Source organism: Dama dama, chromosome 19, assembly GCF_033118175.1.
Source record: "Dama dama isolate Ldn47 chromosome 19, ASM3311817v1, whole genome shotgun sequence".
NCBI classification, from domain to species: domain Eukaryota; kingdom Metazoa; phylum Chordata; class Mammalia; order Artiodactyla; family Cervidae; genus Dama; species Dama dama.
In genome coordinates this window covers 3,444,704-3,456,834 of record NC_083699.1, presented here as the reverse complement: position 1 = coordinate 3,456,834, position 12,131 = coordinate 3,444,704, and the positions used below count along the sequence as shown (strand labels likewise).

At 41.9% G+C, this 12,131-nt stretch overlaps 1 long non-coding RNA gene across 1 annotated transcript; it reads left to right on the top strand.

Moving 5' to 3' along the window:
* The first annotated feature begins 329 nt into the window (after positions 1-329).
* Positions 330-10,885, top strand: LOC133073845 (uncharacterized). Its single transcript, XR_009697052.1, has 3 exons — positions 330-423; positions 710-809; positions 10,010-10,885. It is a non-coding gene; the product is annotated as an uncharacterized LOC133073845 (long non-coding RNA).
* The last annotated feature ends 1,246 nt before the right edge of the window (positions 10,886-12,131 follow it).

Here is a 12,131-nt window from a genome sequence, read left to right as displayed (position 1 = left end):
CTCTTTATCTTTTAAGATACCGAGCGTACCTTTTTCATTCCTACAGCTGATCTGCCCCTGCATGAAGGTAAGACTTCAGTTTACCTTTCCTGTGTGCATCCCAGGTTAAGGGGGGCAAACCTGCTCCCCCAGCTTTCTCCTTCTCCAGCACCGCCCTCTCAATGAAAACAATGCTTACTCAAGAGCATTCTTACTAAAGTGCAGGCTGAGAGGCAAAAAAGGAGTCAGGAGATGAGAGACTGGGAACCCAGCTGCTCAGAGATGAGCGTAGTGAACATCTCGGTGGATATTTTTCCTGTTTATTTTGTCAAGGCTGAGCCTGCCAGAAAAGGCCTTCACTCTCCGCCTGCATCTCCTCATCTCTTTTCTCCTCAGTCTGAGGAGACTGGCTTTCCCCTCCCCGACTCCACCTTCCTGGGCAAGGTAAAAAAATTACCCCCTTTGCCAAATTCAATGGATAATTTATTTTAATGGAGCTCTTTACTGCTCTTAAATTTACTCCTTCTGGTAATTCAACTTGCTTCGTTTATAAAATGTTTGTCTCTCCTGATTCTCCTAGAACCTCTGTGACGCCCAAGGCCTTTTTATCCACTGCCCACATTTCAAAACAGGAACACAGCTCCATCTCTGACCAAATATTCTTCTCTCTCTGCAGGCTTTCTCCTTGGGCAGTCTAAAGCAAATTTTCATTTCAAATCCTTATTTCCAGCCCCGACCTGTGATTCAACTCAACTCGGGTGCTCCCGCCTGTGGGAACATATCCGCTCAGCAGACAATAGAACATTGTTGGGAAGAACAAGAGCTTTGGGGTAAGGTGTGTCTGGGTCTAAACATCCAGATCTGCTCTCTTTTTTAAATCTGTTCATTTATGTAATTGGAGGATAGTTACTTTACAGCATTGTGATGGTTTTGCCACACATCAACATGAATCAGCCGTGGGTATGCATGTGTGCCCCCAGCCTGAACCCCCCACCCGCCTCCCTCCCGACCTCATCCCTCCCGGCTGTCACAGACACGGGCCCTGGGTGCCTGCTTCCTCAATTGAACTTGCACTGGTCATCTATTTTACATATGGTAATGTACACAATTCAGTGCTGTTCTCCCAAGTCATGCTACCCTCTCCTCCTTCCACTGAGTCCAGAAGTCTGCCCTTTACGTCTGTGTCTCCTTTGCTGTTCTGTACATCGATGTCATCCTCCTAGATTCTATTTATATGCATTAATATACAGTATTTTTCTTTCTCTTTCTGACTTACTTCATTCTGTATGATAGGTTCTAGGTTCATCCATCCCATTAGAACTGACTCCCATTAGAGCTGAGCGGTATCCCATTATGTGTATGTACCATGACTTCCTTATCCATTCATCTCCCCACGGACATCTAGGTTGCTTCCGTATCCTAGGTGTTGTAAATAGTGCTGCCACAAACACTGGAGTGCATCAGTCTCTTTCAGTCCTCCTTTTTTGGTGTATATCCTGAGCAGTGGAATTCCTGGCAGCTCTTTTCCCAGCGTTTTAAGGAATCTCCACACTGTTCTCCATTTGCTGAACTAGTTTGCATTCCCACCAGCAGGGTAAGAGCATTCCCTTTTCTCCACACCCTCTCCAGCATTTATTGTTTGTATACTTTTTTTGATGGCCATTCTTACTGGCGTGAGATGGTACCTCATTGAGGTTTTGATTTGCATTTTTCTTATAATAAGTGATGTTGAGCACATCTTTTCATGTGTTTATTAGCCATCGGTATATCTTCTTTGGAGAAATATAAATCTTTTGCCCACTTTTTGACTGGGTTGTTTTTCTGGCATTGAGCTGCATGTGCTGCTTGTATATTTTGGAGAGTAATTCTTTGACAGTTGTTTCATTTGCTATTATTTTCTCCCATTCTGAGGGCTGTCTTTTCACCTTGTTTATAGTTTCCTTTGTTGTGCAAAAGTTTTTAAGTTTAATTAGGTCCCATTTTCTTATTTTTGTTTTTATTTCCATTCCTCTGGGAGGTGGGTCATAGAGGATCTTGCTATGTTTTATGTCAGAGAGTGTTCTACCTATGTTTTCCTCTAAGAGTTTTAGTTTCTGGTCTTATATTTATGTCTTTGATCCATTTTTAGTTTATTATTGTGTATGGTGTTAGAAAATGTTCTAGTTTCATTCTATTTCACGTAGTTGACCAGTTTTCCCAGCACCACTTGTTGAAGAGATTGTCTTTTCTGCATTGTATATTTTTGCCTCCTTTGTCAAAGATAACGTGTCCATAGGTGCATGGATTAATCTCTGGACTTTCTATTTTGTCCTATTGATCTATCTTTACTAGTTGTGTAATTAATGGAAAATGATTTACTGTCCCTATCACTCAATTTATTCATTTTCAAAAGGAGTATAGCAATAGTAATTCCCTTATATGAATGTTTTATGGATTAAATTAAATAGTGCATGTGAAGCACCAGTATAAAGTAAATGCTCAATAGATTTAGTCACTATTGTATTTTTAAATATTTATTTTAATGTAATTTATTTACATGGTTATGCTGGGTCTTATTTGTGGTGGGATCTAATTCCCTGAGCAAGGATAGAACCCAGGCCCCCTGCATTAGGAGCTCGGAGTCTTAGCCCCTGGACCACCAGGGAAGTCCTATCACTATTGTTGTTATGTTCCAAATTCAACATACCTAAAACTGAAGTCGTGAATTCCATTACCCTTACCCAATACCCCAAGCCAGAGACATAAACTGCATCACTTTGCTGTATATATACCTGAAAATAACACAGTACTGTAAATCAACTGTACTTCAGTAAAAAAAATAAAAAATACTGATCATACACACACACAAAATGACAGGTAGATTCTTGGATCTCACCCTAGACTTATTAAGTCGGAATCTTCAGTAAAGAGGCTGGGAGGTCTCTGTTTATTAGGCTTTTCCGGTGATTTGGAGCAGAGCAGATTGGGAAACTTTATGCTCTTCCCTTCTTTCCCACCAGTCGCTGTCTCTTGCCAATTATGTAGCCCGCCAGGCTCCTCCGTCCATGGGATTCTTCAAGCAGGAATACTGGAGTGGGTTGCCATTTCCTCCTCCAACCCAGGGACGGAACCCAGGTCTCCTGCATTGCAGGTGGATTCTTTACAGTCTGAGCAACCAGGGAAGCCACACCAATGATTAGTCAAGATTAATTCTTGAATTGACCCCCTCCTCTTCATCACTACTGGTACTGATCTAATTCAGCATCCTCAGCCTGGAGCTAGCCTGGGGTCAACCTTATCCCTGATAGATGAGCCACCGAGCTGATTGGAAGTGGTTGTCAAGGGTTCCCCCCTTTCTCACTGGGACTCTCACACAGCCACTCCTTGCAGGATCTAGCCCCACTCTGACCCGAGGCCCGGGTTCTGACCCTTTCTGAGCCAGGTCCCTGACCCCATACCACACACCCCACCAACGGAGGTCCCGTAAAATAAGGATGGGCTTGTTAGTATCAGGCCAGCTTGCCCACTGACTTTCAGCTAAGTAACTGCCCCCAGAGTCTACACAGTTCGCTCAGGGCTGCCTGCCTGTTTAGACAATCTCAGATCCAACCCTCATCGCCGGCCGCCTTCAAGATTAGTCGTTGCAGTCTCTTTTTTCTGTGCCGGGCATCTTCCCCATCAACTAGTGGACTAGCCAACTGTCTCATCCTCACTGAACTAATCTTTTAGATATACTGTTAGTGAGAAGAATATAGATAAAAATTTAGATAAAATAGAATTTCTGTTGAGAAGAGAAAAACACTGTATTTATACATATAAAAATAGTAAATAAAATTCCATTGCTTTCAGAGGGACATCAGTATGTAAAGTGGTTACCAATGGGTGATGGGATTTCACACATGTTATATATGGGTTATTTATTTATTTTGTAGTTAAAACTAATTCATGAATAAGGGAAATCAGGTGGTAGATTGAAACGCTGTCTACATGCTTGCCCTCTTGGTTTTTCCTGTCTCCCATTCCCCACCCCTATTTCCAGCTGAGAACTCAGTTCATTTCAGTCACTCAGTCATGCCCTACTCTTGGCGACCCCATGAACTGTAGCATGCCAAGCTTCCCTGTCCATCACCAACTCCTGGAGCTTGCTCAAACTCATGTCCATCGAGTCTGTGATGACATCCAACCATCTCATCCTCTGTCGTCCCCTTCTCCCGCTGCCTTCAACCTTTCCTAGCCTCAGGGTCTTTTCTTCACATCAGGTGGTCAAAGTACTGAAGTTTCAGCTTCAGTATCAGTCCTTCCAATGAATATTCAAGACTGATTTCCTTTAGGATTGACTGGTTGGATCTCCTTGCAGTCCAAGGGAACTCTCAAGAGTCTTCAGCATCACAATTCAAAAACATCAATTCTTCAGCGTTCACCTTTCTTTATAGTCCAACTCTCACATCCATACATGACTACTGGAAAAACCATAGCTTTGACTAGACAAAACTTTTGCCAGCAAAGTAATATCTCTGCTTTTTAATATGCTGTCTAGGTTTGTCATAATTTTTCTTCCAAGGAGCAAGTGTCTTTTAATTTCATAGCTGCAGTCATCATCCGGAGAAGGCAATGGCACCCCACTCCAGTACTCTTGCCTGGAAAATCCCATGGATGGAGGAGCCTGGTGGGCTGCAGTCCATGGGGTCGCGAGGAGTCGGACACGACTGAGTGACTTCACTTTCACTTTTCACTTTCATGCATTGGAGAAGGAAATGGCAACCCACTCCAGTGTTCTTGCCTGGAGAATCCCAGGGACGGGGGAGCCTGGTGGGCTGCCGTCTATGGGGTCGCACAGAGTCAGACACGACTGAAGCGACTTAGCAGCAGCAGCAGCCGCAGTCACCATCTGCAGTGATTTTAGAGTCCAAGACAATAAAGTCTCTCACTGTTTCCATTGTTTCCCCATCTATTTGCCATGAAGTGATGGGACTGTATGCCATGGTCTTCGTTTTTTGAATGTTGAGTTTTAAACCAGATTTTTCACTCTCTTTCACTTTCATGAAGAAGCTCTATAGTTCTTCTTTGCTTTCTGCCATAAGGGTGGTGTCATCTTCATGTCTGAGGTTATTGATATTTCTCCTGGCAATCTTGATTCCAGCTGTGCTTCATGCAGCCTGGCATTTCAGATGATGTAGTAAAGGCTATGGTTTTTCCAGTGGTCATGTATGGATGTGAGAGTTGGACTATAAAGAGAGCTGAGCGCAGAAGAATTGATCCTTTTGAACTGTGGTGTTGGAGAAGACTCTTAAGAGTCCCTTGGACTGCAAGGAGATCCAACCAGTCAATCCTAAAGGAAATCAGTCCTGGGTGTTCATTGGAAGAACTGATGCTGAAGCTGAAACTCCAGTACTTTGGCCACCTGATGCGAAGAGCTGACTCATTGGAAAAGACCCTGATGCTGGGAAAGATTGAGGGCAGGAGGAGAAGGGGACGACAGAGGATGAGATGGTTGGATGGCAACACAGACTCAGTGAACATGGGTTTGGGTGAACTCCGGGAGTTGGTGATGGACAGAGAGGCCTGGCATGCTGCGGTTCATGGGGTCGCAAAGAGTCGGATATGACTGAGCAACTGAACTGAGCTGAATTGACCCTGCATATAAGTTAAATTAGCAGGGTGACAATATACAGCCTTGATGTATTCCTTTCCCAATTTGGAACCAGCCTGTTGTTCCATGTCCGGTTCTAACTCTTGCTTCTTGACCTGCATACAGATTTCTCAGGAGGCAAGTAAGGTGGTCTGGTATTCCCATCTCTTTAAAAATGTTTCACAGTGTGTTGTGATCCACACAGTCAAAGGCTTTGGTGTAGTCAATAAAGCAGAAGTAGATGTTTTTCTGGAATTCTCTTGCTTTTTCTATGATCCAACATCATATGCCAATGGATGTTGGCAATTTGATCTTTGGTTCCTCTACCTTTTCTAAATCCAGCTTGAACATCTGGAAGTTCTTGGTTTATATATGATTGGAGACTGGCTTGGCAAATTTTGAGCATTACTTTGCTAATGTGTGAAATGAGTGCAATTGTGCAGTAGTTTGAGCATTCTTTGGCATTGCCTTTCTTTGGGATTGGAATGAAAACTGAGTTTTTCCAGTCCTGTGGCCACTGCTGAGTTTTCCAAATTTGCTGGCATATTGAGTGCAGCACTTTCACAGCATCATCTTTCAGGATTTGAAATAGCTCATCTGGAATTCCATCACCTCCCCTAGCTTTGTTTGTAGTGATGCTTCCTAAGGCCCACTTGACTTTGCATTCCAGGATGTCTAGCTCTAGGTGAGTGATCACACCATTGTGATTATCTGGGTCATTAAGATATTTTTTGTGTAGTTCTTCTGTGTATTCTTGTCACCTCTTAATATCTTCTGCTTCTGTTAGGTCCATACTATTTCTGTTCTTTATTGTGCCCATCTTTGCATGAAATGTTCATTTGGTATTTCTAATTTTCTTGACGAGGTCTCTAGTCTCTCCCATTCTGTTGTTTTCCTCTATTTCTTTGCATTGATCACTGAGGAAAGCTTTCTTATCTCTCCTTGCTATTCTTTGGAACTCTGCATTCAGATGGGTATATCTTTCCCTTTCACTTCTCTTCTTTTCTCAGCTATTTGTAAGGCCTCCTCAGACAACCATTTTGCCTTTTTGCATTTCTTTTTCTTGGGGATGGTCTTGATCCCTGTCTCCTGCACAATGTCATGAACCACCGTCCATAGTTCTTCAGGGACTCTTGTCTATCAGATCTAATCCCTTGAACCTATTTGTCACTTCCACTGCATAATTGAAAGGCTTCCTAATTCCTGACTCAGGAGGTTTGGACAAAGATATCTACTTTTGATAACTGAAAAACTCAAGAGGATAAGATGATGTCAGGTCAGTGCTTCTCAAAATTCTGTGTGCAATGAGTCACAAGGATATCATGTTAAAACACAAATTCCTGGGGTTTATTTATTTTTTTAATTAGTTTATTTTATTTTTGTTTGACCTGGGTCTTCCTTGCTGCTGAAAGACTTCCTCTAGTTGAGGTCCTTGGGCTTCTCACTGCAGTGGCTTCTCCGGTTGTGGAGCATGGGCTCTGGGTATGTGGGCGGCAGTAGTTGGGGCTGTCAGGCTCTAGGGCACTGGCCCAATAGCTGTGGCCCGTGGGCTGAGTTGCTCTGCCGCATGTGGAATCTTCCTGGACCAGAGATCAAACCTGTGTCCCCTGCATTGGTAGGCTGAGACTTACCCACTGTACTGCCAAGGAAATGCAAATTGCTGGGTTTTAATAGAGGGAGATGAGTTTGAGTAAACTCCGGGAGTTGGTGATGGACAGGGAGGCCTGGCGTGCTGCGATTCATGGGGTCACAAAGAGTCGGACACGACTGAGTGACTGAACTGAACTGAACTGAACTGAACTGAGGGAGAGGAAAGAATATACATATACGTTGGCTTTTTTCTATATTGGAAGAACAACAGGGGATGACCAGGAATGGCAAGAAATGGTGGGGGCGGCACTTGGGCTTTTTGCCAATTACTTTTTCATATTCACATATATCAGGTGAGTAATTTTACCTCAAAAATAAAATAATTTATAATATATGTATATAAATATATAAATAATTGAGCAGCTTGAATCTTTAGAAACACTGACTTGGGCTAATTCTGTCATTTAACTTAGTCATATAAGATTTTAGTTTTTTCTTTCCCAGAAACTGGGTCTGTAACTTTGGCAAAGAGCAGATTGTAGCACAAGTAATTCGTGAACTCCTGTGAAAGGTGGGTGGGGTCATGAGAAGGGAATTTTTAGCCAGGAATTTAAAACAACGAATGCACAGTACAAGCTTCTTGCAAGTACTTGAATGTTTAAAACATGATCCTTATGATCTTTTGTCATGAGAATTGATCTCATGTGACACCGCAGGGTACAAACTGTTAGAAAACTGCCTTTCCTTTGTGGTGGGGAAGGATTGCTAGCAAAACTGATTCATAACTATTAGCATCCTCCTGAATGACAAGATCATAATGAATTCAGAGCAAAACACTGCTTCTTGGTCTCTCCTGTGTTTTAAAAGCTTATTGAGATATAATTGGCAAATAATAAGCTGCATGTATTTAAAGTGTTCAATTTGATAAGTCTCGACACATGTATACACCCATGGAGCCATCACCACCATCAAGATAACAAACATTTCCATCACTTCTCAGTCTGTCTGGGTTCCTTGTGGTCCTCCCCTCTCACCCCTTCCCTACATCTCCCACTCACAACTACTGAACTGTTTTCTGTTCTCATATTAGTTTGCCTTTTATAGAATTTTATACAAATGGTTTGCGCAGTATGTACACTTTTTAAATCTGTCTTCTTTAATTTGGGTCATGATTTTGAGATCCAAAAATTGTGTGTATTAAGAGTTAATTCCTATCTGTTGCTAAATGGTAGGTATTAGTGAGAGTAAGCCTCAATGTGTCTATCTATTCATCAGCTGATTGAACTGGGTTGTTTCTGACAAACCATTGATAGTATTTTATTTCCTCATAACCATCTACAGGTCATTCACTCTCCCCATTTTACAGATGAAAAAATGGAGACTTAGAAAGGCCAGGAAACTTGTCCAAGGTGCACACACAGTGGCTGGAGCATAGAACCTTAAATTTTTAGGATGTTTGAGCCAAACGGGACATTAGGACGCCTGTCTTTCTCTTTAAATGACTACTCGGTGTTGAGATTTGAATTGTGATCAGTAAGAAACAGGTTTTTTTCTCTTTACTCAGGATAACATCAGCAGGTCTTACCCTGACTGTTAAATACCAATATCCCTTTATTAAAATTCATTCTTAACGTGCTTCTGGGAAATTTCCTGTAATGGCCTATCAACTTAAGGTGACCTCCCCCCTCCCCCCATAAAACAGCAGTATGCAGGGCTGGCTTGCACAGGGTCACAGAGCTGCCTATTAAATTTTCAGGACTTACATATTGTTATTATGTAAGTCCTCTCCCTGAGATGCCCGGCTGCCATAGCCTATCCCGTACCCCCTCGGGCCCTGGTTTTCCTGGCCTCACAGTTCTGGACCCGGTGCCTCCCCTGGGTACCCTGATCGTCCCCATCATAGAACAGCCCTTACCAGGTCAGGCGGGAGGGGACTTTTTGTGTCTGGTTCACAGTTGTATCTCAAGCCCCCAATTCATGTTTAGGGAATGAGTGAATGAGTGAATGAACTCTGAGGCAATAAGGTGAAAACAAACCAATTGCCTGTCCTAGAGTCAAGAAGATCCTTACCTACATTCTCTTCATTGATCCTCACCATAACTCTATGAGATAGGACTTATTATTCCCATTTTACAAACTCAGGAAGTTAAATGATGTTAGAACCCAATACTGGCAGAACCTTAAAACTCTTTTCTCAATATCAATGTATCCTTCCATAATATCACTCTTTCCTAATGCAGTGGCAATCACTGTCCTATGATTATGTACTGTAACCAGAAACAGCTGCGTATATCACCTTATTCAGTCTCCACAAACTGCCCTAAGATGTAGGGAGGTCACTCATTTGCAGGTAAGGAAATGAGGACGATCAGAGGAGAACTGACTTGTTAAAAAGTGCTGTTGCTTTGCAAAAATGAATAATCACTGTGATCTGAGTACATTGAGAAGACTTTATGGTCAAAGATTGGAGTTGATACTTGAAGGAATGGTAGTTTTCAGATAGAATTAAAGCCATTTGAAATAGGGATTTCCAGCTGGAGAAAAGAGATAGAGCATGGGTGTTTGATGGTGAGGAGACCAGAGGATGAGAATGAAAGGTCATGATTAAGAGTTAGAAAAACATAAAGACTGAGAAGTTGGTTGAGCCAGTATCATGGAGAGACTGCATAAAGAGTGTTTCAGAAGTTGCATCCTAAAGAAAATTGGAATAGTTTTGTAGAAGCAACATGACATAGGGTGTATTTGATTTTTTTTCCTTTCCTTTTAAAATAGAATGTATTTTAAAAAATTCTTTCTTGCTTATTTTTTAAACTATTTTTTTTTTCTTGACAGGAATCATTCTAGCCTAGAGTTCCCACTTTCTGAGAGACAGAAACCATGAGAAATAGAAAGTGCTGAGAACTTGAACTCTGCTATTTCAGGGTGGAGCAGGACATACCATTCCACTCTGTGAAGAAGACTTGCTGACTTTTTGTAGCTGAGAAAACACTGGAGTCCTGTGTGATTGGTGGGGCAAATCTTACGGCTTATGAGGGAAATTCTGTTTCCTTTACTCTCCTTAATTGTTTTCAAACTCAGCTCAGAAACTCGCAGCAACGATCCGCGATGAGATCCCATGGTTGCTTTCTTTTCCCCTTATATTTGGCCTTTCTTTGAAAACACTGTCTTTTTTTTTTTCCAAACTTTAAACTTTTTATTTTGTACTGGGATATCCCCCATGGCTCAACTTGTAAAGAACTTGACTGCCAACGCAGGAGATGTGGGAGATCTCCTGAGACACAGGTTTGATTCCTGAATTGGGAAGATTCCCTGGAGAAGGAAATAGCAGTATTCTTGCCTGGAAAATTCCATGGACAGAGGAGCCTGGCAGATTACAGTCCTTGGGGTCACACATGCACACCCACAGCGGATTAATGTTGTGGTGGTTTCAGGAGAACAGCGAAGGGACTCAGCCATACATGGACATGTATCCATTCTCCCCCAAACCCCGCTCCCATCCAGGCTGACAAGTCACACTGAGTGGAGTTCCATGTGCTATGCAATAGGTCCTTGTTGGTTATCCATCTTGAATATAGCAGTGTGTATATGACCTTCCCAAACTCCCTGCCAATGTTTTCAAAATAAGGTTTCCGTGGGATTTTTACCTGCTTTTCTTTTTCTTTCTTTCTTCCTTTCTTCATTCCTTCATTTCTTCCTTTCTTAGGTTTTTTTTTTTTTTTTTTGCTGTGCCACAGGGCACGCAGTATCTTAGTTCCCCAAGGAGGGATCGAACCTGCATCCCTTAAGTGGAAACTCGGGGTCTTAACCACTGGACTGCCAGGGAAGTCCCCTCTTGCCTGTTTTTCATTGGCATGCTTCCTCCCACTCTCCTTACTTTCCACAGGAGACGGGACCCAGGAAAGGCAGACCTGCCCACTCTCTGCTCTGTATTAACGAGGGGCTTTGGGGTCATGTGAACTACACTTTCTGTAGACTGAGAGGCCAGCCTTGGAGAGAAACAAAGTTTGGTCAGGATTTCTCAGGCTCCTCTTGTGATAGAGCCACATACCAGGGGAAGCTTTTGGAGGGGGATGTTTTAAATGCAGAAGGCCTGAGAGCAAGTGAAGCTGGGCATTTGTGCCCCTGAGGCCTGATGTCCCTGGAGAGGCTTCCAGCGGGCTTGGACATCCAGAAACTTCAGTCCCTGTGCTTAGACTCATTTCTGCAAGGAGACACCGTCCTAACTAGGGCACTATACAATTTATCATACAGACTAGGACATTTTTAAGAATAAATAGATTATCAGAATAATTAAAATAATATAGTTTTAAAAGTATTTTTGAATGACAAATTATTGAATTTATAAGGTAGTACTGGGTCAGCTGGTAAAGAATCTGCCTGCAATGTGGGAGACCTAGATGCAATCCCTGGGTTGGGAAGATCCCCTGGAGAAGGGATAGGCTACCCATTCCAGTATTCTGGCCTGGGGAATTCCATGGACTGTATAGTCCACGGGGTCGCAAAGGGTTGGACATTGCTGAGAGACTTTCATGTTACACACTCAAAAACTATTTTCAAAAGTAAAAATACATGTTCATATGTATTAAAGTTTAAAAAATTTATGCTATTTGAGCATAAAAAACATAAGAATAATTTTCTGGTACACAGTAACATACTTTAAAGTTCTCTTAGATATAATATGTCTCTAATAATACATCATAGGTGTTTTTTTCCTAAAGACTATATTCTTTTTCAATAAGGTCCCTTTGTTTTTAATTTTTCATGAAGTTGCCTAAAACCCTCAAATTTGCATTTTATAGTTAATTTGAATTGTTAGCAGCTTTTTTCTTCATAGTTATAATCTAAATTGAAACGTTAATAATTGTAAGGTCTGCATAATACCTGATAAGCTCAGAACAAAGTGAAAGAGTTTCAATTCTAATTTTATTTTATTTTTTTCATTTAAATATATAAA